A 24,333-nucleotide genomic window follows, 5' to 3' on the forward strand; every position below is an offset into this window, starting at 1 on the left:
AGGGTTCCCCTGTGGGCACACGTGCCATGCTTGTGCTTCTCTGCTCTGGCAGCGAGGAGAGATAGTCAGGTCCCTGCGTCCCATTCCCGTTTCCAGCTAGTTCACAGCTATGCATGGCCCTTGCCTTTCCTGCACAAGGGAAGGCAGTTAACACATCCTACTACGTTCTTTAAACCTGGGCCTGGCTCTGGCCAATGTGGCTCAGTGGTTGAGCATTGACCCAGGAACCATGAGGTCCCTGGTTTGATTCCTGGTCAGGGCACATGCCTGGGTTGCGGGCTCGATCCCCAGTAGGGGGTGTGCAGGAGGCTACCGATCAATGATGTTTCTCTCTCATTGATGTTTCTCTCTCTCTATCCCTTTCCCTTCCTCTCTGTAAAAATCAATAAAAAAACATATTAAAAACACACACACAAAACCTAGGCCTGATGTGAGAGTGAGAGGAGCAGTAAATGCATCCTTTACCCAATTTGATAATTTTACAAAAATGTATAGGACACTCATGAAGTGCCAAGTGAAGCGTGCCATGACCTAGCAGTAGGGGCCTGGGTAGGACGTACAAGATGATGGTGATGATTATCCTGATAGTAGTAATAACAATAGTAATAATCATAGCAGTTTCCATCTATTGAGTCCATGTTGTGTCAAGTACTTAACTACTTTACAAATGTTTATCTTTCTAACAAATCTATGAGACAGGCATTGTTTTCACAAGTTTCATATGCATATTGTATATGTAGGCCGTCCCCACAGCAGTGGTTCAGACTCCAGCTCTATCACTACCTATGTGTCTTAGAGAAAATAAATGAACTTAGACTCAGTTTCTTATGTGCAAATGGGAGTTTAATCCCACCTCGCTAGGCTATTGGTAAAGTGTCTTTCACAGAACTTCACCTCCAAGAAGCTGCAGAGCAGATGTCAGATCCTTACCCCTCACTGCCTCTGTCCTTTCTCTTCATTTTGGCAGCAAGGAAGTCACTAGGAGCTTTTGCCAAGTTTTCTCACCACAGAGAGCCCCTCTGGCTTCCCCCTCCCATCCCTACTTCTAAAAATAACTACTGAGAGTTGCAATCCCTGAGAGCAATGTCTAAAGTGTATTGTTCAGGCTGAGAGAAACCACTAGAAGTCCCTCGTTCCCCCTTGAATTTAGCAAGAGACCTTGTAGCTCAGGGGACTTTTAGAATTTCAACAACAGTGGAGGTGGCAGAACTTCTAACCAACACTTAGAGTAGATATTATGGCCTGCTGGATTTGACGGCTGAGTCATCTAAAGAGACTTCAGACTGCAAACAAGTTTTTAAGTTCCTAATAAAAGTGGAGTTCGGGTCATCTTCTTAACCCATCAACTGACATCAAGAAAGTACATTGGAGGTGAGTGAAGAGAAGATTTGTATTAAGTAAAAATGTATGTCCTAGTGGGTAGAAGAGAGAATTAAACATATGGATATGCATGCACTGTTGCAAATATGCATATTCTTTATGTATCCTAAACTATCAATGACCTAATTGTAACATTACTGACAGCTATGCTTACTGGATATACTGATGGCTTACTGGTTTCAAAAATGTCAGCTTAGTTTATCACAGATCAATAACTCATTACATGCTCCAGAATATAAAAAATCCAATATGAATCAACTTGCTGTCATATCCAGGCATTCAAATCCCACGCCAATATGGACCTTCAGTCATGTGACTCTTCAGTTTTCCTTCCCATACTAGCTTTGGGGATTAAAAGATGTTTTATATTTTGTTAGAATACTAGGTTAAGATTTCATTTGGAAATGTTGACAGGTGAGGGGAAGGCATCAGATGAAGATCAGAATTAAGAACTTCATTTAACAAGACCTATAAATTTGTGTGCGTGTAGACAATTGGGTGTGCACAACTCCTCTCTTTCCTAGCTAGAAGTTATCAGGGCTTCCATAATTCAAATTAGCAAATTTTTTCCAGCTGATTTTAGCCGAGACCATTCTTGGCACCTGTCAAGGGAATGAAGCTATCCAAATTGCCCCTGGATTGTTTACTCCATAAACTATGAGAAGCTGCAATATAGCTTCATTGAAGGGAACATAATTCATATGGCTATGCTAGCAAGATTCTTAAAGGCAAACGGAACACATTACCTTCTCCCCTCCCCCCAGTCTTTTCTGCATTTGAAAAAGTAGAATTTGGGTTTGGCATTGGTATCACCAATCAGCTTGAGTCCACAGAAGTTGTAACTGTCATCGATTTACATTTGGATACAGATGAGGAACTTCATTAAGTGGCCAACCAAACAAGCATTGACCACCTAGTGGCTAGGCAATCTGCTTGTCTGGGTAACTTCGGTTTTAAGCCGAGTGTATATGCCAGGCATAGTGTTGCCATTTAATGAATAAATAATCTCCATCAATATTAACTTTAATTTTTGCCTAAGGCAATGCCCTGCTCTAAAGTCTATCATGTTTAGGGCTCTGGATCCAATCCCTGTTACTGACATACGTTACTACTATCTCAGTAATTGTAACACACACTCTAATTGAATACAGATGTATTTTAATTACCAACCTTCTCTGCCATGACTTTTTGTCTCTGTCAATTTCATATAAAAATGACTCCGACTTGAGAAAAGCTGCCGTGCTCTTCTTAGCCCCTGCTGCAAAACATAACTTGCAGTTGACTGGCCACAGCAGACACATGCATTGATCTTTTCACAGCTGGGTTGTTTGTATTCATGTGAGCCTAGGAAAAATATTGCCATTTGTATCAGGTGAGTGAACGCACAGCTCCACCTCAGGCCTGTAAACCTCAACAGGGAAATTGATGGCGACAGCAGGAGGCTTGGGCTTTCCCCCTCCCCGGCGGCAGCCCCTGACTTTGCTGGAGAGGCGCATGTGAGCAGGACAGGGGACAGGCTTTCCTGGGAAGTCTGCTTATTTTGCAGTTAAGAAAGGGCAAAAAGGGCTTCTAAATTTATGGCTTGTTGGGTTGGAAGTAGAGAGGAGTATCAAGTTCTTAAACTGGGATCTTTAGATCCTGAGATGTCCATGGACCAAGAGAGACCTTGGACTGTCTGACAGTAAATAAAAAATTTTGTGCACGTGCTGTTTTTTCAGGTTCTATGAGCTGCCATCACATAAAACATCAATGTACTAGACCAGTCTTTTTCAAACGTGAGCAGGCGTCAGCATCATCTGGCGGGGTGTTGGAACACTGATTCTTAGACCCACCCCAATAGTTTCTGATTCAGTAGGGCTGACACAGGGCCTGAGAGTGTGCACTTCTATCACCTTCCCAAGTGACTCAGATGCACTGGGTGAGGGCACCACCTGTTGGGACCACAGAACTAAGCAAATGCAAGGTTTCCAAACCTATTTTTACAATGCAATCCCTTGAAGAACTTTTAAACAGTACTGGAGGAAATGCTCTGTTCTAGGCCTTTCTCCTTGGCTTGTAAGGGGCAGTCTTTTTTCTGTGTCTATTCACATTGTCTTCCCTCTGTGCAAATTTCCCTTTTTTAGAAGGACACCAGTCATATTGGATTAGGCCCTACTGTAATGACCTCATTTTAATGTGATTGCCCCTGTGAAGATCCTGTGTCTATATAAGTCACATGCTGAGGTACTGGGGGTCAGGACTTTATTTAACGTGAATTGGGGGAAGGAGGCAGAAGTCAACCTGTGACGCTTAATACTGTTCTTTCTAACATTGCAAATATCTGGGGTGGGAGAGAGATACTCTTTACTCCTTTTTGCAGATTATTTATTCAAACCAAAGCCTTTTATAATTGCAGAGAATCAATCTTTTGTAAATATCATCTTCTCAGCCTATGATTGCAGACTCCAACTTTTCATATGATGCTTTGAGACAGAGCAGCCAGATACCAGAATGAATCCCCAGGGTCACTGCTACACAACTGGAAAATAGATGGTCATTGCTGTGCATTGCGATAAGCTCATCCAGGTGACACCGCAGGTCGCATCTCAAACAGATCCCAAGAAAATCTGAGCACCCTTTCCAGTTCAGCTGGCCAAGAATTTTCCAACAGGTTTAGATGACTGCTTTGCTCCGAGCACTGGAGAATCAGGTATAATGTGTTTTTAGTGTAATGTGACAATACTGAAGGTGCTAGACAACCTTGCTTTCAGTTTAACTCTCTGTGCTGAAGGGGTGCTATGTTTGCATCATGCTTAGGGATTTTTAAAAGCAGAGCAAATGTATAATCAGCAAGTGGACCTTAGCAAGATCATTACCAGGGTGGCAGAACAGTAGTTGGCATGGAAGGCTGGGAAAGCAGAGTAAGCCGTGCACATTCAATACTCTGATATGCTCACCGTGGAGGAAGGACAACACTGTGGAATAAATAACACTTTCAACTATGAGCAGAATTAAGATAAGGGCTCTCGGGATGGGGAGAGAAATACATTTCTAACACCACCAGTGACTTAGGAAAATGCCTAAAACTGAGCAGAACTCTAGATGAACATTAACCAAGAGAAGAAAAAGTATGTGAATAAGCTCTCTGAAGAGTTCTGGCTGTTAAGTACAGGCAGAGCTTCAATTCTGTGTGTCCCAGCCACTCCGGCCATCTTCCATTTCCTCAAACATCTCAAGCTCTTTCCTATCTTAGAGCCTTTGTCTTTGCTGTTCCTTCTGCTAGAAACACGTTTCCTTTGGCTCTTTTCATTGAGCAATCCTTGCCATCTTTTGGGTTTCACCATAAATGTCACCTCTTCAGTAAAGTTTTCTTTTACCATTCCATCTAAATATGTTCCTTCTCCCATTTTCTCTCATAAGTTCCACATTGCATGTTTTCCATTTATTTGTTGGCTTTTCTTTCATTGGAGCATAAGTCCCATAAAGGCAGGGACTATATAACCAGCCCCGGCTTCTGGTAGACACTTAAGATAGAGATTTTGAATGAATGAATGAATGAATGAATGAACCAGGCAATAAATGTTTCATGAATGTGGACAGCTAACCAATGTTACACTGGAATAGAAACATCTATCCCATGCCCCGTCAGGCATGGTTTATGCTTTTTATTAAGTACCCACTCTGAGCCCTGCCCTGCATGGGAACCTTATATTTATCATCTCAAATATTTACACCAATCTGCAAGATAGATACTATTATCATTATTTTGTAGTTGAGCAGGTTAGTAACTTGTCCAAGATCACAGACCTGTGATTCAAACTGAGGATGATCTGACCCATACATATTCTCCTATCACCAAAACAACAGTTGTCCCTTAAGTCACTATAGTCCCCTGCAACTGCAGACTAAAGCGGCCAGTGACAGTGGCAAAGATGGGAGCCGTTTATACTGCCTACCACCTCCGTAAAAATATGTACAGACAAGAAAGAGCATGTCTCAGCTTCCCCGACTTCCCTTCATTTCAAGCACCCTGAGGTGCCCAGTGATAACTCTAATGGGTAGTGTAGGCTTTTGGGTATCACCCAGGAAAACTGTCTTTTAAAAATAATAGTTTCAAAGGGAAAAACAGTAACTTTTACAGCAGAGAAACTCGGGAGACACTATCATCAGTAATAAGATGGTGACGGCCAGAACCTTCTGATAGGATGCTCTTGAGGTGAGCTCAATATTGCTTCTTGGTTACTTTTAAAAAATTGCATAGATAGCCTCATTTTAATTACAGGACAACATAGATAAGTCCAAATTGATGCACACTCTAACAAATAACTAGCCAGTACTCTTCAAAAGTGTCAGTTGGCCATAAGAAACAGTCCCAGGTTAGAGGACACTAAAAAGACATGACAACGAAATGAAAGGTGGGTCTTGTATTGACTACTGAGCCAGAAGAAGGACATTGGTGAGACAACTGGTGACATTCATAGGAAGTTTACAGATTAGTTAATATATCAATGTTGATTACTGTTCTATGGTTATGCAAAATGTTGACATGAGGGGAGAAAGTTGGGTGAAAGGTATAATAGAACTTGATATATTTTTGTATAGAACTTAATATATTTTTGTTTAAATTTTTAAAGTTTAAAATTATTACAAAATAAAATGTTAAAAAAAAAAAGTATAGTTTCTACACACAAAAAAAAATGTTCCAATTTCTAAAAATTCAAACAATTAAAACCTACAAAAGGTTTTAATTGTAAAATTGCAAAGTTTGCTTGTAAGTTGGGAAATGTAAGTTTGGTGCCACTGGGAACCACTGCGATGCCAATGTTGTTTAGTGGATTCCGAAAGTACAGCGTGGTAATTCTTCCCTATTGCTGTGTCTCCTAGAAGAAGAATTGAGAAAAAAACTTGTTGAGTCTACAGGCTACCCCTTCCACTCATCCCATTTTTTGGGAAATGAAGAATTCCTTGCGGAGAATATGTATCAAGTCTGAAATCAAGAAAGGAAATGGATACTGATTGTTTATGTAATAACTGTAACATCTCAAGATTTGTGGTTCCTCTTTTCTCCATCTATCATGAAAGATTAATTCAGATGTTACCCCTTCCCTGTCTTTACCATACATAACACACCTAAAACAGACCAGGAAAAAGTTCACAATAATTTAATTATGAGCCAGCCTCTGGGGGCAATGACTTTTCAAAGCCACAGGGGAGAGGTGACTAGGTTTTGAGGCTTCTGAGCTTTGCAGTAGCTGCAAGTTGTTTCCTATTGTAGCTGTCTTTGAACTTCATAAATGGGCAAAATGCCATGCCTGCAGATGGGCAGCACAGAGTGTAACTGATGGGGGAAGCCAGTCCTCTGTCTTTATGACAGTAACACTCCACTTAATAAAGGGATGGAGACATACGGCCACGGAGGCGCTTTTACCAGTGGAACCAGCCTGCCCAGGCAGTGCGTTTCAGGGAAACACTTTGCTCTGCATCCCTGCTGTCCCGCCCCACAGCAAATCTCCGCTGCCCAAGAAACCCCTGAGGAGCTGTGGCAGGGAGAGATGATGACAAGGAAATTCACTCGCACGGAAAGCTGTGTGCCTGGCAAGCTCGCGCGTCAGGCTACTGTGGAAGCTGATGATCTGAGGGAAGGCGTGCCAAGGAGAAGGGGCAGCAAGGGAGCCAGGCCCTTGCTCTAAAACGTACAGGCCAGTTCAGTTGCCAACTAAGCTGGCAGCACAGCTCCAGGAAGTGGCAGGGCCAGAGGAAACTCGGCTTGGTAGAGGCCAAATCTCTCCTTCTGCGAGGGCTTTTAGACTGACTGGGACTCTTCACTGACGGCTCTGAAGGGAGGGGGGTGCTTTTTTGTTTTATCCAATGCCCAGGGCCAGCCCTGACTCCATGACATTCTGGGAAAGATACTGTGGAAAGCAATGCAAGAAGCTACCTATTTTCTCAAGTTCTTTCCTACCACCTCGTTCAACTAGAAGCTGATTTTATGAGGCCAGGATCCCTGCTCTAAGATATAACCAATTGGCTGAGCACGGCAAAATTCCCTGGGAATTGATATCGGATTGGTGTGATTTTCTATGTGCTCATTCATGAAGGAACCAAAACAACTTCTAAAGGATTCAGTTACGTGCTGAGACTGGCTTGCTGGAGCAGCTTTTAGGACTTTAGCCCTCCCTGAACAGGTCATCAAAACCTAGAGATGTTCCAACTATCCATATAAAAATAAAATTCACAGGAGTTACTAAAATTAGAAGAATATATTTTAAGCGTAATTGTTGAGCATGATGAGTGTGAACAAATGTCACTGACACTCAATGCAATGTAAAATCTACGCTAATATCTGCCACTGGCCTCCAGACCCTCCTTTTCCTGGGTGAGTCTTTGAGCAATATTAAATCCATCAGACTCATCATGATTCAAAACGGCTTATCTGTGACTCAGAATTGGTTTACACTGTCTTTGCCAACCCGCACAACAAGCCAAGACTTATTTCCTTTGCCTCCCCAGTCCTCTTATTTCAAAAGTTCTTCCATCCAACCAAAATAGGCATGTGATACATTTGCATAATTAAAGTGTACTGATTATATGTGGGAAATGTGGGAAGAAAATCTAGCTAGAAAAAATAGCTAAAGAGTATGAACTTTCACAGAATTTAAGGACCTTAGCAAACTTTCTGTCAATCCCTCATCTTTCAGGGAGGAAACTGAAGCTCAGTCTGGTGAGATTGCCAGGTTATACTATTCAATGGTCAACTCAAAATGGAAGCATGGAACAGATTGACAAATCTCAGAGAGAAGGGGGTGGGGGTCAGGGGGTCAGGAAGAGATTAACCAAAGAATTTACATGCATATATGCATAGCCCATGGACACAGACAATAGTGCTGTTGGCCTGGGAGTGGGGGTGGGGTGGAGAGGGCCAATGTGAGGACAAAAAGGAATATCTGTAATACTTTCAACAATAAAGATAAATTAAAAACAATAAATAGACGAGCACAAAAAAAGACAAAAGAACCTACAAAACAAGCCCTCTTCTACGTAGTCCACTAAAATTATGTTGCCTCATACACGTCCCTTTTTCATCCCCAGTCAGGGTGAATCATAGAATCTCAAGGTTGGAAAGCACAGTAAAGTTTGTTAGCCCACCCATCTGTCTGATCTTGTCATTCTCTCTACAAAAATTTTACCAGCCAATGCTTAAATAAGCCTGTGACAAGGGGTGTACTACCTCCATGACTTTAATAAGTAATTGTGGAATAAGTAAATACATAATAATATTGATACAGCTACTATCTAATTGCCTCTTTCCTATTTGAAGAAGAATCATCTTTTATTTAAACATTCATGCTTGCTTTAGTAATCCGTAGGCTTCATCCTGGTTTTCAGTCTCTTCATCACCTAGACCCCCCCCTTCTGCTTCTAGCGTCGCGCCCAATCTGATGCTTAGCATGGTCTGGTCAGCTCCAAGGACAGCAGGACTCTGCTGCCTTGGTTAGCGCCAAATACTGTATTAATGAGTCCTATCACTTTGCCTTTTTGGTAGCTACACCACATTGTTGACTTTACAGACAGTGTATATTCAAATCCTATTTCCTATTTATTCTATCTCTAATTCTCTGGTTTTATTTACTCCCATGGCTTCAGTTATCACATATATGTTGACTCTCAAATATGTACCTCAGAGAGCTTAGACCTCATTCATGAGTTTCAGGTTCTTATGTCCTGGTCATCTGTACCTGGATAGCCTAGAGATACGTCAGATTCACATGGCCCAAATTTCAGTTCTTCTCGTCTCTCCTTAAACTGCTGTCCCCCAATATTTTCATCTCAATGAATGGCATAATGTATGATCAGATCCTCAACTGGAAATGTTGGAATCATCAATGAGTTTCTCCATCCCGTCACCTCTCATATCCAATAACCCACCACACCCAGTTGCCTCAGCCTCAGAAATCTCTCTACTTCTCTCCATTCTCGCTGTTATTGGCCATCAGCTTGGATTTCTCCTACACATGCCTATATTCCAAATGCTTCCAGGTTAATATTTCTAAGTCTCATATCTGCTCATGTAACTTCCCTGCTTAAAATGGTTCAGGGGGCCCCTGTTGCTTTAATGATAAAATCTTATCACTTAATGGGGGATTTCATGATCTGGTTTTGTTACACTTCCCAATTCTTTGAACAAACCGTGCCACATACTGTTCCCTTCTGAAGCGGCCTACAAGTCTGCCTCACCTGCTAACTTCTAACCTTTCCTTAAATTCCAGCCTAAAGGTCATTTCTTGGGGCTGGAAACATCCTCCAGAGATATTTTAACACGTGGCCACACATTTTCATTCTGCTTCCTTCCCTGCTTAGAGCCCCTGCTGAATTCTAAGTGCTTCGAGGGCAGGGCAGCATCTCATGCTTGCCCCCAACTGTCTCTACAGTGCCTGGCACAGCAGCAGGTACATAGCAGGTGCTCAAAATTACTTGTAGAAGGATGAAAATGCAGGAACCTCCGTATTATCTCTGGAAAGCTTCATGTTCCTAGCTCTGTTCCAAATTCTTTCAAATTCTTTTAGGATATTCTGTTGGTTGTAATTAACACCACTTTAGTTTTAAGTCACCTACAGTTTTGATAAGACTATCGTCTGTGTTTATTCAAGGCATCTGACACACGTTGAAGCGGAGGTGAGCTCGTATGCTGCCTGCGAGATGGCTGAGAATGCAGAGCTGGAGCGGCTGTGAGGGTGGCCGGCCAGAAGGGTGGGCAAGATGACAGTGGAGCTACCCTAGGGCCTCACCAAGTTTGGCAACAGTGAATTCATATCTTACATTTTCATGGTTTTGTTCATCTAAAACGTTAGCAACCTAGGTAAATATATTATTGTTGAGAACATCCTAATCTCCTTGAGATAGCTTTCCTTGAAGAATCTCATTCCATGAAAAATGTGTATCTTTTCTCTGAACATTTTTTAGCCTTTCTAACCATGGTTATATCCCCAACCCTTCATGTCCAGGGACAAAACTGTCACCGAAGCACTCTGTAGAAGTTTCAGAAGGCAGGAGCTTAGTTAAGTGACCCTCCTAAGATGTCTAAATGCTGAAAATTTTTCCTTTTTGCCCCCAATTCATGACTTAATTTTAATTTTACTTTTGAACCATTTCAAATGAGTCTATAACATGGCTTACCCTCCTGGAAACAAGGTAGTTTATAAATGACTGAAGTCTTAGCAAATATCTTGCCACTGTGCAAGACACATCATCTGCTTCTTCCCTCTCGACAGTAGCTGAGAGCAAATATCCACATTTTCACTTAAATAAGTAATACCCAATATTTTCATTTCTATTTCTCTCTGCGAATCCAGACCCACCTGCTCGCAAGTGGACTCTCTACATCAGCAATCGTACACTGCTCCATTTTTCAGATATGCTTTTTTTTGGCAGTAACAGGAATTTTAATTTTGTAAACCATATATTCAAGTAATCGACAACAGAACATTGCCCGTAGAGAACTGGGGCCCGGGCTGAGACCTAAAACTTATGTTCCCCCAAATGCCAGGCCATGCTGCGCTCCAGTGGCTATGGGGGGAGCCCGGCCCTTCTGGAGGACTGGCTGGGAAAGACTCAGGCACAGCTGCCATGGCGCGTCCGCAGGAGCTGGGCGAGGCCAAGGGGAGGCCAGGAGGCTGCTCAGCAGCCTGCGGGAGCGTCGGCGCAGAACAACTTCTCGAAGGCGATAGAGGCTGCGCTGTTGCTGTGTCATCTCCCCGGCCCCCCAAAGAGGAGCTGGTACTGGGCAGCCCCAAAATACTGGAAGAAGGGGATCAAGAGCTGGTTCACTGGCTTCTGGGGAAATTGGAGATCGCTGCTTTTTGCCACAACCTCTCAGATACGCTTTTTAAAATCTATCTGTGTCTTCCTCTGTTACAAGGTGTTGAGTGGCGTCTAAAGGAGACTGAAAACCGCAACAGGAATGTGGCTCATCTTCCTGGGGTCAGTTCTACTTGCAGGTTGTATCAGACTCCTAGTGTGGTCAACCCCAGACTCTCTGGGCCTCACCTGTCTCCAGGGTCCTTGGTCACAAGTCCTACTATAGTTGTATTGGTTTGGGGCTCCTGCGAAGGGTCTCAGGACTCTCCCCCCATTTCTGGTCTCAGTCAAAGAACTACCTCCCCTGTGGTAGGTGTGTGGCTTGCTCTGGTTTCTTGAAAGGGTCATGTGGTCCAAGCCAGAATGTAGGGGAGATAATTCCCTGGGGGGCAAATTTGATAAATCTGGAAGAGAGTCAGCAGATAAATTCACTGCCTCTCTGCCCCCACCCACTCCAATGCGCTGGTCAGCAACACGGCACTCCCCATATCGTCTTTAAAAAGACTTCCAGCCAGACCAGACCATCAGCTCTGTTTGCTCCCTTGGTGACAGTGACGTCCCTCATGCTCACTGTCCTCTCTGCCTCACCACCTCTCTCCTTCGGGCCTGCTCCCTGGGACTGCGCTAGCCAGAGCAGCGTTAGAGCGAAAGCATCCAGCTCAGGCTGTGCTTTCTAGGGATTCCAGGAAAACTTAGGCGATGGTGCTGCACAAGAATTTCATGAATGTTACAGTAAAACAGGACTCTCCCAAGTTAGTTAATGCTCGCAGTGGGCCCTTCGTGCTACACAGCCGGCGTCCATGGAAAGACAGGCTTGCTCTCATCTGCTCTTAGGGGCTCCGCGGTGGCAGCATTTGAGAGGGACTGGCACCTTCAACATATCCCTGAACCTCACATTTAGTCCTGTGGCTTCCTCCTCTGCCTCCTTCTTTCTTTACACATCAGGGCTTCACTTGGCTTATCACTGGTTTTGTATTAAGTTTCCTTATATCTCTGATTTTGGCGTTGAGTCTGGCATATAGAATCCATCCAATGAATATTTTAAAGGTCAATATTTAAGTGACTAATGTATGAATAAATGGATGGGTGGAATAACAACGTTCATTTCTCTATCGTAATTACTAGACTGAATAATTGAAACTGATTGTAGTTGGAATAAATCTGCCAGTACAAATTTTTAAAAACGAAATTCCCATATTAAAAAGTCTTACAATTTGCTAAATATTTAACTTTCAGTTATAATTGGATAACTGCTGGCATAGTAACCTTAGACAAGTTGCAGTCATTCATACACTCAACAGATAATTACAGAGCCCCTGGTATGTGCCCGGCATTATTACAGGCTCCAGGAAACACGGCGGTGTGCTAAGTAGTCAGCAACTCCTGCATCTGTAGAGCTTACATTCGATGTCATGTCTCTGTGTTTTAATATTAATTGTAAAATGTGTATAGCTCTTATCTCAACCTTCTTAAAAGAGAAGAGAATGATATATGATATGGTCCTAACAATGTATGTTTTTCAGATGGTACCAGACATGTAGCCAACACTCAGTAAATGCTAGTTTGTTATTATTGTTGTTTTTATTATTAGACTGGGGCCTATTCCATAGAACTGCATAAGCCACATGAAGATAACGCAAGCCTGGCCCCTTTCAGTGCAGACGGTGTCTGATGTGGCCTCAGGAATGCATCAGCATCTTTTAGGGACACGGTCATGGGACCTGTAATGCTTTCCTTTCTGCTAACGTTGCCTACGTGTGAAGACCATGGGCTCTGCCCTTCTGAAGATGGCTCCGTATTGATACAGAGCATACTCATCCCTTTGAAGAATGCTGCCTCTTTACTGTCTGTTTTCAGCACCTCCTGGATTTTGCTATCACTAGGTGCAACTTAAGGAGGGTCACTAATGCATATTGCTGGAGAGAAGTAAGCTTAGTCACACATTACCAGAACTGAACTCCAGGAAAATGCAACGCATTTCCTTTGTGCCATCCGTGTGTCATTCAGCCCGGCCTCGGCCCCCAGGCTTCCAGAGGCGAATGAATCACTCATGTGCTGGTACAGCTCTACTAATACTTAGGTATGTGCTACTAATACTTAAATAACCATTTGGGGCATGCTCGGGTATATGATGGCAGTTTATAAAACCAGAGCAAATAAACAAGACAACCAAAAAATAAAAACAAAACAATAAAAAACAAGGTAAATAAAATATTCAAGGTTGATTTTTTTCTGAAAAGAATGCAGACAAGATATACAACTAACCATATCACATTCTGATTAAGAGTAGGTACTAGACACAAAAAGTGCTGTGCTTTCTAAGTGCAGAGTTTAGAGCAGAATCCAAATTTAAGGATTTGGAGATTTTTATAAACTACTAGCTTTTCTATTTTCATAACTTGGATTTTGCTGTTTTTAGGTGATGATCCTGACATAAAAATATACAAGCAGACAAATTTCTCTTCACGGCTGTGTTTGAAGCCTCGGTGCAGCCATGGGATTAAACCTGAGCTCATTCCTGTGTGCAGGAAATCGATCAATAGCATTTGTATGCTCTTTTCTGGGGGAATATGTCCCCCTTCTCTCGAACCCTGTTCGTGTGGTGTCCAGAGTTTCCATATTCATTTTTCTCAGTGGACATTTGTGAGGAGAGCTTTACGTACTGCTCAGGCCAAATGAACTCAAGTAAAAATGCTTTAATTTTCAGCTTAACTAGAATATTATATTATTACTTGGCAGAGTTGTGCTATTCTTAGAGTATAATACCGAGTGATTGGCAACATAATTTTTTTTAAAATTTATCTTTATTGTTGAAAGTATTACAGGTGTCCCCTCTTCCCCCTATTGACCCCATCCACCTTGCACACACACCCTGCCTTCACTGCACTATTGTCTGTGTGGCAATATAGTTTAATTGGTATTCTAGTTGTGTGGGGTGACATGGCTAAGCCATCCTGGTAAAGACCCATCCAGGTCTTGGTCTCCAGAGTGGGTAAACCAAGCCCTGGAAATGGGGAATTGAGATAGAAGCCAGTCACTGGCAGACACTAATTTTTTACATATTTTCTTTTGTGATTTGAAGAATGATGTAAATATTGCTGATGTAACTGACACAAAAGTGGCATGTTTGGGTCAGTCTGTGACACCTTTGTCTTCTGACCTATTAAACTGGTCCTAAGAGAACTAAGAGCTAACTTTACCCTTTAGGGGTCTATCTATGTTTCCTTACTCAGTGACAGTAAGATTACCATTAGTTTTTATAAAAATTGAATATTATTTGAAACAACTATGCCATTAGACTCAAAAGCATTTTCTTAGGTAGTAATTTTGATGACAAATCCATTTATTACTGATTACATGTGAGACATTTTGCCAACATCAACCACATATGTCCACGATGAACTCTTCTTCAAGTGGAGAAATACTAATACAACTTATGACAACAATTATAAGCCCACCTTTCATTTCATATACTTTATAATTAATAATCATTTTATATGCTTTAAAATGCTTTACAATGAATAATCATTCATTCCACTCTCACATTGTCACTGTATAGAAGGTGTTACTCTGTAAAGACTGGAGAGGTAAACATCATGTTCAATGTCATACAGTGATTTAATGACAGAGACTGGTCTGAAGCAGTCATTCATTCACCCATTTGTCCATTCATTCCACTTTTTTATTGTGATAAATAAAAGAGAACAAGAGATCTGCCCTCTTAGCAAATTTTAAGTATAATATTGTTATCTATAAGCGTAATGTTGTATAACAGATCTTTAGAACTTCTTCATCTTGCATGACTAAAATTCTATACCCACTGATCAGCAACAGCTCATTTCCCCTCCCCAAACCACCATTCTACTTTTTGCTTCTATGAGTCTGGCTGCTTTAGATACTTTATGTAAGTGGAATCATGCAGTATTTGTCCATCTCTGACTAGCTTAGTTCACTTAGCATAATGTCCTCCAGGTTCATCCATGTTGTAGCATGTGTCAGAATTTCCTTCCTTTTTTAGGCTGAATAATGCTCTACATTTTAAAATGTGGCATGTATACACCACATTTTAAAAATTTATTTATTTGCCATTGGGCATCTGGTTTTTGTTTGTTTGGTTTTGCCTCTTGGCTATTGTGAATAATGCTGCAATAAATGTGGAAATGCAAAGATCTCTCTGAGGAGCTGATTTCAATTCTTTGGAATAAATACCCAGAATTGGGATTGCTGACTCATATGATTGTTCTACTTTTGATTTTTTAAGGAAATTCTATACTGTTTTTCATAGGTAAGGCACCATTTTACATTCTCACCACTATTGTACAAGGGTTCCAGTGTCTCCACATCCTTGCCAACACTTACTTTTAAAAATAATGGCCCTCCTAACAGATGCAAGGTGATATTTCATTGTGGTTTTGATTTGCATTTCCCTGATAATTAGTGATGCTGAGCATCTTATCATACATCTGTTGGCCATTTGCATGCCCTCCTTGGAGAAATGTCTATCAAGTTCTCCGTCCAATTTTTAATCATTAGGTTGTTTTTTGGCTACTGAGTCATATGAGTTCTTTATATATTTTTAGATAGTAACCCCTTATTAAGATGTATGGTTGGCATATATTTTCACTTTATATTATACCACCTAGAAACTGTCTATTCTGAGTTATTTGAGCAGTGGATAAGGCTCCATTTTACCAATAGATAACTACATTTATGTCACTGCCCTCATTTCTTTAAGTGTAAGGACAAAAAGTCCTTTATTATTTATTTATTTGTTTATTTATTTATTTATTATTTTTCTTAACCCTCACCAAAGGATATTTTTTCCATTGATTTTTAGAAAGAGTGGAAGGAAGGGAAGGAGGGAGAGAGAGAGAGAGAGAGAGAGAGAGAGAGAGAGAGAGAAACACTGATATGAGAGAGACACATTGATTGGTTGCCTCCTGCATGCTTCCCGACTAGGGCAGGCATCAAACCTGCAACCCAGGAATGTGCCCTTGACCAGGAATAGAACCGATGACCCTCTAACCACTGAGCACACTGGCCAGGGCAGGACAGAAAGTCCTTTAAATGCTGGCACGTTATCTAGAAGAAGCAATACATTAACCAATTAGTACCCATGCTTTTATATGAAAATGGATTTATTTATTGTTTCCCTCCTGTTCGTTGGTTCAGAGTAGAATTTGTAAATGATATGACACCGAACACCAGAACTCTAGTCACCGGGAGTGTAGAGTGTCAATCCAGTTGAAGACATAAGATATACCTAGGAGACCGGATTTGGGAATGTGGGATGCATTTCAGGGAGCACCTCTGAGTCAGAAGAATCAGTATGAAGGACAGTGCGAAGATTCTGGGTGTATGTTAGTTGCTGCCACAGGCATGTGATGAAAAGGACAACAGAAGCAATTTTTTGCTGTTTTGTCCCGGAGAGGGAGAGATAGCTCCCATCATCTTACCTGGGCACCACAGGGAGGGGCCTGTTTACACTCGGTGCACTCTCTTCAGGGTCTCATGCAGGTAAGTGATGCAGTTCCATGATGAGGAATAGCTGGTGATTCTCGGACCCTGCATCCTTGGCATGAACTCAAGCTCAACTGAGTGATGCTTTAAGGCCCATTTCTGCCATTTAACAAGCTTGGAGATAAGAGACAATCCAGAAAATCACTTAAACTATCTAGATTCCCAGGTTCCTTCTCTGTGAAAACCAGGATGGATTTGTGGCCCACATAAGCCAAGAATTGGGAAAATGATTTAATATCTGCAGAATGTTACAGACATATTACTTGTGATTATTACAATTATTTTTCCTTTGGGTGTTTTAACATTTGCAAAATTTGCCAAGAGGAAAGTGATTTTAATTTTTATAAAAAAAAACACACACACACAAAAACACACACCACAAAGCGCTTTGAGGGGATGTTGCGGAGCCAAAACAAAAAAGACAGGGTGTTGCATCTCTGGCAAGGTTGAGAATCAGCAGGATTCTCATCAGGGCTTCATTTTCCTCAGTTGTAAAATGTGAACCGTAGTATTTAGCAGTATCATAGGGTTGATGTAACACTCAAATGAAGTAGCACTTTCTGATATATAACCCATTCTACAAGGAAGCATTGAGACAGGAAGGGAGGAAGGAAAGAAGGGAAGGGAAGGGAAGGGAAGGGAAGGGAAGGGAAGGGAAGGGAAGGGAAGGGAAGGGAAGGGAAGGGAAGGGAAGGGAAGGGAAGGGAAGGGAAGGGAAGGGAAGGGAAGGGAAGGGAAGGGAAGGGAAGGGAAGGGAAGGGAAGGGAAGGGAAGGGAAGGGAAGGGAAGGGAAGGGAAGGGAAGGGAAGGGAAGGGAAGGGAAGGGAAGGGAAGGAAGGGAAGGATATGAACACATTTGAAAATCATAAAGCATTTTTTGACTGTCAGGAACTAAAAAGGCACCCCTGCTAGTCTGTGACTGAAAAGTTGAGAACTTTACCTCCTTGCTGCAGCTCAGCCTCTGATTCATTGTTTGATGCTGGGGAAATCATTTAATCTCTCGATTACGATCTCAGCGGGTATGTATCATTTGTACTCTTCTGCCCTGTATCACTGCATTGGATAAGGTGACCTTGAGGTCCCCTCAGCTCTTACTTTTTATGATAAAATTATGTTCTCTGTGCCACTTGTACTTCTCCAGTAAAAAGAAAACAGTAAAACCTTAAGCTAGTGAGTGTGTCAAATGCTTTGAGATTTGCAGGAGAAAATTAATGTTCACAGGGTGGTTCTTATTGAAAAAAGATACTCCCTGTTTTCACACTCCCTCTTTCTATTGAGGCTTTTTAATTTAGCAGAATTACAATGCTTCTTTGCTGCTCTACAGCTTTCAAACATGGTGTGCTTTTGAGAAAAATCTTTAATCATCTAATTTCTTACATTCTCTGTCTAAAAGCTACATCATGAGAATTGCTCACAATTTAAGCTTTTCCTTTTCTACTACTTCTTGGTTTCCAGGACCTATAGCTAGATAGATACAGATGTCATTGTTCACAAAGGGCCAATGGATGTTTTGGTTGGAATGAGCTGTAAAAAAGTGTCTTGTTCAATTCTCTCATTTAAGAGTGGAAGATCCTGTGGCTCAGAGAGGGAAGGCCTCTTAACCAAGGTCACACAGGAGTGGGCCCCAATCTCCCAGTTCTTGGTAACTATGACAAACTTCATTTTCTAAAGATGGTTGCAATATTATTTCCTATGCCCACATGTTTGTCTGTCACGTGATTTTTGTCATGCTCCCATTAAGATATGAAGGCGAACTCTTCTCCCCTTGAATCTGCTTGATCCATAGAATGTGACAAAGGGACATGAGAAAATTGTAAGGCTAAGTGGAGCAGTACAGTCAGCAGCCCCAGCTGAGCTCCTAGCACATAGGGCCTACTCCTCCCCACGACTGTGTTTTCTTGGACATCCAGGTCAGCGAAACCTTCAGAAGACTGAAGCCCAGCCATTCAAACACAATGGTGAGAAGACCTACAGATTAGCACCAGTAGGCAGTCACTACCATCTGGGACCCCATGAGACACCCCAAGAGAAAGCTCCCCATCTGAGTCCAGCCTCTCCACATAACCGGGAGAGATAATATGTTTTAAGACATAAGTTTTGGGATTCTTTGCCATAAATTACCTGAAGAGTATACACTATGCTTCACTGGCTCCCAGGCTCTAGACTACTTCTTTCTGATACCACACTATTTCTCAAACTACTTGGGATTAGCAGGATAATGTAATTAGTACTTTGGTCTCAATTGTTGCACAGAATTGAAAGTGAGAGCCTTAATTTGAGTTTGACTGGAAGAATAATATAATGTCAGAATTCCTGAAGTTGCACAAATAGTAACTTGCCACCCTTTGCCTGGCTGGAAAGCTTGTGTTGGTCTGTCAGATTGCCCATAATGGACCAGCTGTCTCTGAAAGTATCGGCCCTCAGAAAGTTTAATATGAAAGGAGTCGAGGCTAGCGATACGGAGGTATTTTTTAAAGGCCCAGCGGCAGAAATAGCAATTTTTCAACCAATATCCTCCTTCCACATTCTCTTTGAATCTTAATTTATTTATTTCAATAGGTCCAATTAATAGACTACGTTTCTCAGCTTCCTTTGTTGCTAGGAGTAGTCAAGTGACTAAATTTTGGCCAATGAGGTATAGGCAGAAATGTTGGATGAAGTTTTCAGAAAGGTTGCTTCAAAGAGCTGATTTAGCCAAGAGGCAAGACCTTTTCGTTCTTTTTTCGTTTCCTTCTTCATCTTTCCTAGAACTAGGCACGATGCGGGGAGCCCCAGCTCACTTGGACAATGAGGGGGTACTGGGAACAGAGGTTCCCTCAGGCAGGGCCTAACCAGGAAAACAAAATCACACTTTGTATTTTGCACTGATTGAATCCAAAGCAGAGGATTAGTTGCACAGATACTGGAATAGCTGAGAAGCTAAACAGAACGGTGAGAAGACCTCCAGATTAGCACCAGCAGGCAGTCACTACCAGTGTTATGCTGGAAGGCAAGGGAAGGAGGCAGTGTTGCTGGAGCCCCGAGAGCAGTCACCCAATACAAACGGTACATGGTGGACTGTCCTGCTGGAGCTGGAGCCCCGGAGAGACGCAGCTGCTCCAGAGTGGGGACCCAAGGTGGAAAAGCTTCTTCCTTCCTCTTGTCCCCTGAACTCTGGCCAGTGCCCCCTACTGGCTAAACTCAGTTATAAGCCAATGATCTCAGGAACCAAGGAAATATAAAATGCAGAGGCGAGATTCCCTGCATACAGGGCAGATCAGGGAACAGGTTCAGAATGATTCTGAGGAGCTAACGAGCCAATAGCCACCACATAAGCCAGTGCTGGGATGGTGAACCAGAAAGATAGGAGGAGGCTGAGCCCTGATGACCGTGGAACTGCCACGCAAGATAAAAGCCGATCGTCTGTAAGTTGTCCTTATTTTGCATTTTCTCTTATATACAGCAAAGCGCAATGCTAATTGATATTAATGTCCCTTAGGAAGGACAGTGCAGTAGTTTGCTAAGGTTACCATAAAAATACCAGAGACTGGGAGGCTTAAACAACAGAGATTGATTTTCCCACATTTCTGGAGGCTGGAAGCCCAAGATGTAGGTGTAGGCACGTTTGGTTTCTTCCGAGCCTCTCTCCTTGGCTTGTGGATCGCCACCTTCCTGCCATGTCCTCACATCGTCTTTCTTAGGTGTGTGCATGGCCCCTAGTGTTCTGCTGTGTGTCCAAATTTCCTCTTCCTCTAAGGACACCAGTCAGATTGGATTGAGGCCGCATCCAATGGCCTCATTTTAATTAATTACCTCTTTAAAGGTCCTACCTCCAAATATGGTCACATTCTAAGGTATGGGGGAAGGGGAGATTAAGGCTTAAATATGAATTTTTGGAAGATGATTCAGTCTATAACACAGAGTGAAAGAAATATTAGAAAATTGGAGAATTAAGTCAATCTAAATTATATATGCTAACTAGGAAATACTAGTGTTGACAATACCACAAAGCAAATAATCTAAGAGACATTTTTATGTGGCTTTCTAATACTGTGGTCACTCCTTGATAAGACACCTCTTAAGCCTGCTCTAGTTTGCATTGTTGATATGCCATTGTGTAACACAGTCTGTTTTATTTGCTCATGTGGAGGCCCCACCATTACTTTTTACTTAGATCACTGAGCCAGGAATCTTCCAAGAGACCTAGAATTTGTCAGGTGCTAATTATTTGCTAACTCCTCAACTAATAGGAATTCCCACTTCTGCTGGGTAAAAGAGGCAGATGCTCCAAGAATCTTCAATCAAGGGGCAGCTGCAAAAAGGGTGTTGCTTCCATAGTTTGCTCTTATAATTAGCTCCACCTTAATCCTCACATACACAAAGCCTTCCGAGACTACAAAGCCCCAGCCTTGTCCAGCTGCCATCCTTCCCCGCTAAGCTTGCTTTTGGCTGGACCAGGCTGCTTCTAAAGGTGTAATTTAGTATTTAAAAAGCAAGGTCTAATAAGTGATCTTGGGTGGTGATAAACAGACTTCTCACCCTTCTCACCACAATGGTTACAAATAGGGTGAGAGAAAGCAGAGGTGGCAACAAAGGGGTCAAAAGCGACCCAGTGGGTGGGAATTTCAAGTTCTCCTCTTAATCAAAGAAGAATTAATTAATGTTTTTAACATGAATCCAGATTCTCAAAACTGTGCCTTATTCAAGGTGAATTACAAGGGTTTAAGGTGGCCCCAGTGATTTCTGATGACAATGATGGTGGTGGCTGAAGAATCAGATGCTATTTCCATGATTGGCTTCTTTCCTTCTAACTCTTCCTTGCCCTTCCCTATTCTACTAAGAGAAAAAGCCAGGCTTGAGGATATTTCAGAAATTTGAAAATTATCTGAAAAACGATTTTTCAAATAGACACAGTTTTTATTTTGAAATGAATCTGCTACCAACAGCATATTTTCCATATTTCACTTTATACAGGCTCAAACCAACAGGCCTCTGGGATACTTCACCCCCATGGGGTCCCAGGAGCCACGGCTGGTTTTGTATTGAAGGGAGATCTACAGAGTGTCTGGGGACAAAGTTAGACGTAACTGCCAAAAGGTTAGGATGCAAGCAGATGGGAGACAATGAGATAAGCAGCAGAGGTATCGAGACACAGAAAAACTAGCTTGAGGGAGTACTGGACAGAGGGCACAGCCTGGACACACATCCTAAGGAATGGGAGCATAGCATTACTTTCCCATGGAGACCTTTATTGGGTGTACTTGCAATTTTCCTATGTGGGCAGAAGGCCACTTCTGCAGGCATCCGGCTAGCTGGGGAGTTAACTCTTTGGTTTCTTCTCATTATTTTTCTTCTCTCAGTTATCCTGGCATGCACCTGGCTCTCCCATTCCCACATGACAGATCCCTCCTTTTTCTTTTTCCAACCCCACCGCAAGTGCCTGAGCAGAGCTGGCTTTGCACCACGCACTGGGCTGGCTTTCAGCTGATTAGGAAGCTTCCAGCGTTGCCAGTACATTAAAACAACACGCTTTCCCTGCAAACCCTATCCCTGGCTTGAACACGACATCTCCCACGAATACCTGCTGGGCCGGCCCCGTCGCTGTGTGACAGGAGTGTGGGCAGCGTTCCCGGGCGGGGACCCTGGTAGACAGCCCCGTGAAAGCAGGGGTTAAACTGCAGAGGAACAGGGGAGGGGAAGAGTGTTCTCGGCTCGTGTTGATTTCTGTCAGATTTCAGTTGCGGTCTGTGAAGAGATAATTGTGTTATATTTTCTCATCCTTCACAGCCTGGTGGTTCCTGTATAATTATATATGCTTGAGCTTAATATTATTTCAGAAAGAAGAAAAGTATACAACAGATTTTTAGCCTCAGGCTTCTTATGATTGGGTACAGATTTTACGCTGGCAAATAATTTAGTACTTTTTCCCTTTGCAAAGAGTGATTGTAGGGATGCAGCTCCAGTGGGTAGTTGGCCACTGGGGGATTTTCTGGGGGTAAGGGAATATTGCCAAGCTAGGGGCATATGTCATTCAGGACCCCGTGAAACGTGCAGAAATGGTCCTCCCGTGTTTTCGACAGCATCCAGGGAGATGACGGATCTTTCTGCCTCTGGCCTCAGAAGCTAAAGAAGATGGCTTAAAATAAAAATCCCATTTGAAAAAGTTCTTTGTCGTTCTGGTAACTCAACCAATTTATTAAAATTGGAGGAACATTTCTGAATGTCATTTAATTTTTGAAATTTACATCATTAATGTGATTAAGTATTATTAGGTCATATTTATTAGGTTGCACTGAATTATTATGATAATTATTAATACATTGCCTAGAGTGGAAAAATAAAAAGAAGAGACTTGAGTTGAGTGGAATTTTCATACTGATGTTACGTAATTATCATATTTAACCAGAAAGAGAAGCTGATGCAATTAGGAAAATAAAACCGAGTGCAAACGTTTTTATTGATATCATTAATACATGTTCTCAGGATTGCCAATAAACGTTTTAATACAACCCGGTGACAGAATAAATTACACCAGTGATATAATTATTTCAAGTTAATTAAAATATTATTGGCATATATTTTTCTTAAAACTCAGGATTTAACCCTATGTTCCTTACTGTTTAAACCACTTTTAGGGATTGTCTCCATGACTTTTACCGGTTTTGCCTTTTTTTCATAAGCTTTTGTGGTCTATAATAAAAGAGCAGTGGGCATTTCCCCCAATATTTCAGGTTCAGTTTTCGATATATAAAGTGAGGATACGTAGGAGGGTCATTTCTCACTATTGGGCTTTGCTGCGCTGTGGTTAGTTAAGGCCTATAAAACGCTTGGTCGCGTAGCACAGCCCTTTAAAGTTCAGACTCTGGAGCCAGGCTGCCTGGTTTTGAATCCTGGCTTTGTGTGCGACCTTTGGTAAGGCACTTAGTCTCTCCGTGCCTCAGCTCCTTCCTGTGTAAAACAGAGATGAATACATCACATAGGGGTATTATAAGGATTATACGTAGTGATAATAATATCACATAAGGATGTTAAAAGTCTTCGATGGTTCATATAGGTAACGTTTTAGAACAGTGTCTGGCACATAGTACTCACAATGCAAATGTCTGCTCTTATTATTAGCGGACAACCTGGCATGCAGTACATGATCAATACATAGCAGCAGTTGTCATTTTCACAAACACACCTACGCATGCCCTTGTCCTCATGACAGAACAGCCCAACTTCCTATTCTTCTGTGCACATAGGTACCATATTCCACTCTGCCAATTACGTTTTTTTCTCTTTTTCTTGCCCTTATATTGACCCAGCTACCAAGTTTTATCGCTTCTTTTTTCACATCTTTTTTATTCCATTTTATTGCTACCACCACCACGTTTTCAAACGGAAAATACTGTTACAGCCTCTGAACGGTTATTCCTGCCTCCAGTCTTCTCCCCTCCCCATCCATCTTCTGTGGCATTAAAAGACATGGTTTTCCTGCTTAGTTACTACCTGGGTTCCGACTATCCAGACTCCTTACTTTGTCAGCCTGAGCTTTCTATCTCTGGGCCCCAAATATGTTACTGCCTTCCATTACCCAGTCCTCCAGCCAGGCTGATTTATTCCTAGTGCTTCCAAAAA

General features: G+C 42.1%; 1 protein-coding gene across 4 annotated transcripts in view; it reads right to left on the minus strand.

Annotated features, from left to right (window-relative positions):
- SEMA6D (semaphorin 6D) overlaps positions 1-24,333 on the minus strand; it is a 478,544-nt gene that overhangs the window by 73,207 nt on the left and 381,004 nt on the right. The window contains exon 1 of one of the 4 annotated variants that reach the window (XM_016211213.2): positions 2,551-2,672. The exons of the other annotated variants lie outside the window; for them this stretch is intronic. The gene's annotated coding sequence lies outside the window, so the exon portion shown is untranslated. Of the gene's footprint in view, positions 1-2,550; positions 2,673-24,333 lie in introns of those variants that run through there. 4 annotated transcript variants of the gene reach the window in all.

This window comes from Miniopterus natalensis, chromosome 1 (genome assembly GCF_054644295.1).
Source record: "Miniopterus natalensis isolate mMinNat1 chromosome 1, mMinNat1.hap1, whole genome shotgun sequence".
In the NCBI taxonomy this organism is placed as follows: Eukaryota; Metazoa; Chordata; class Mammalia; order Chiroptera; family Miniopteridae; genus Miniopterus; species Miniopterus natalensis.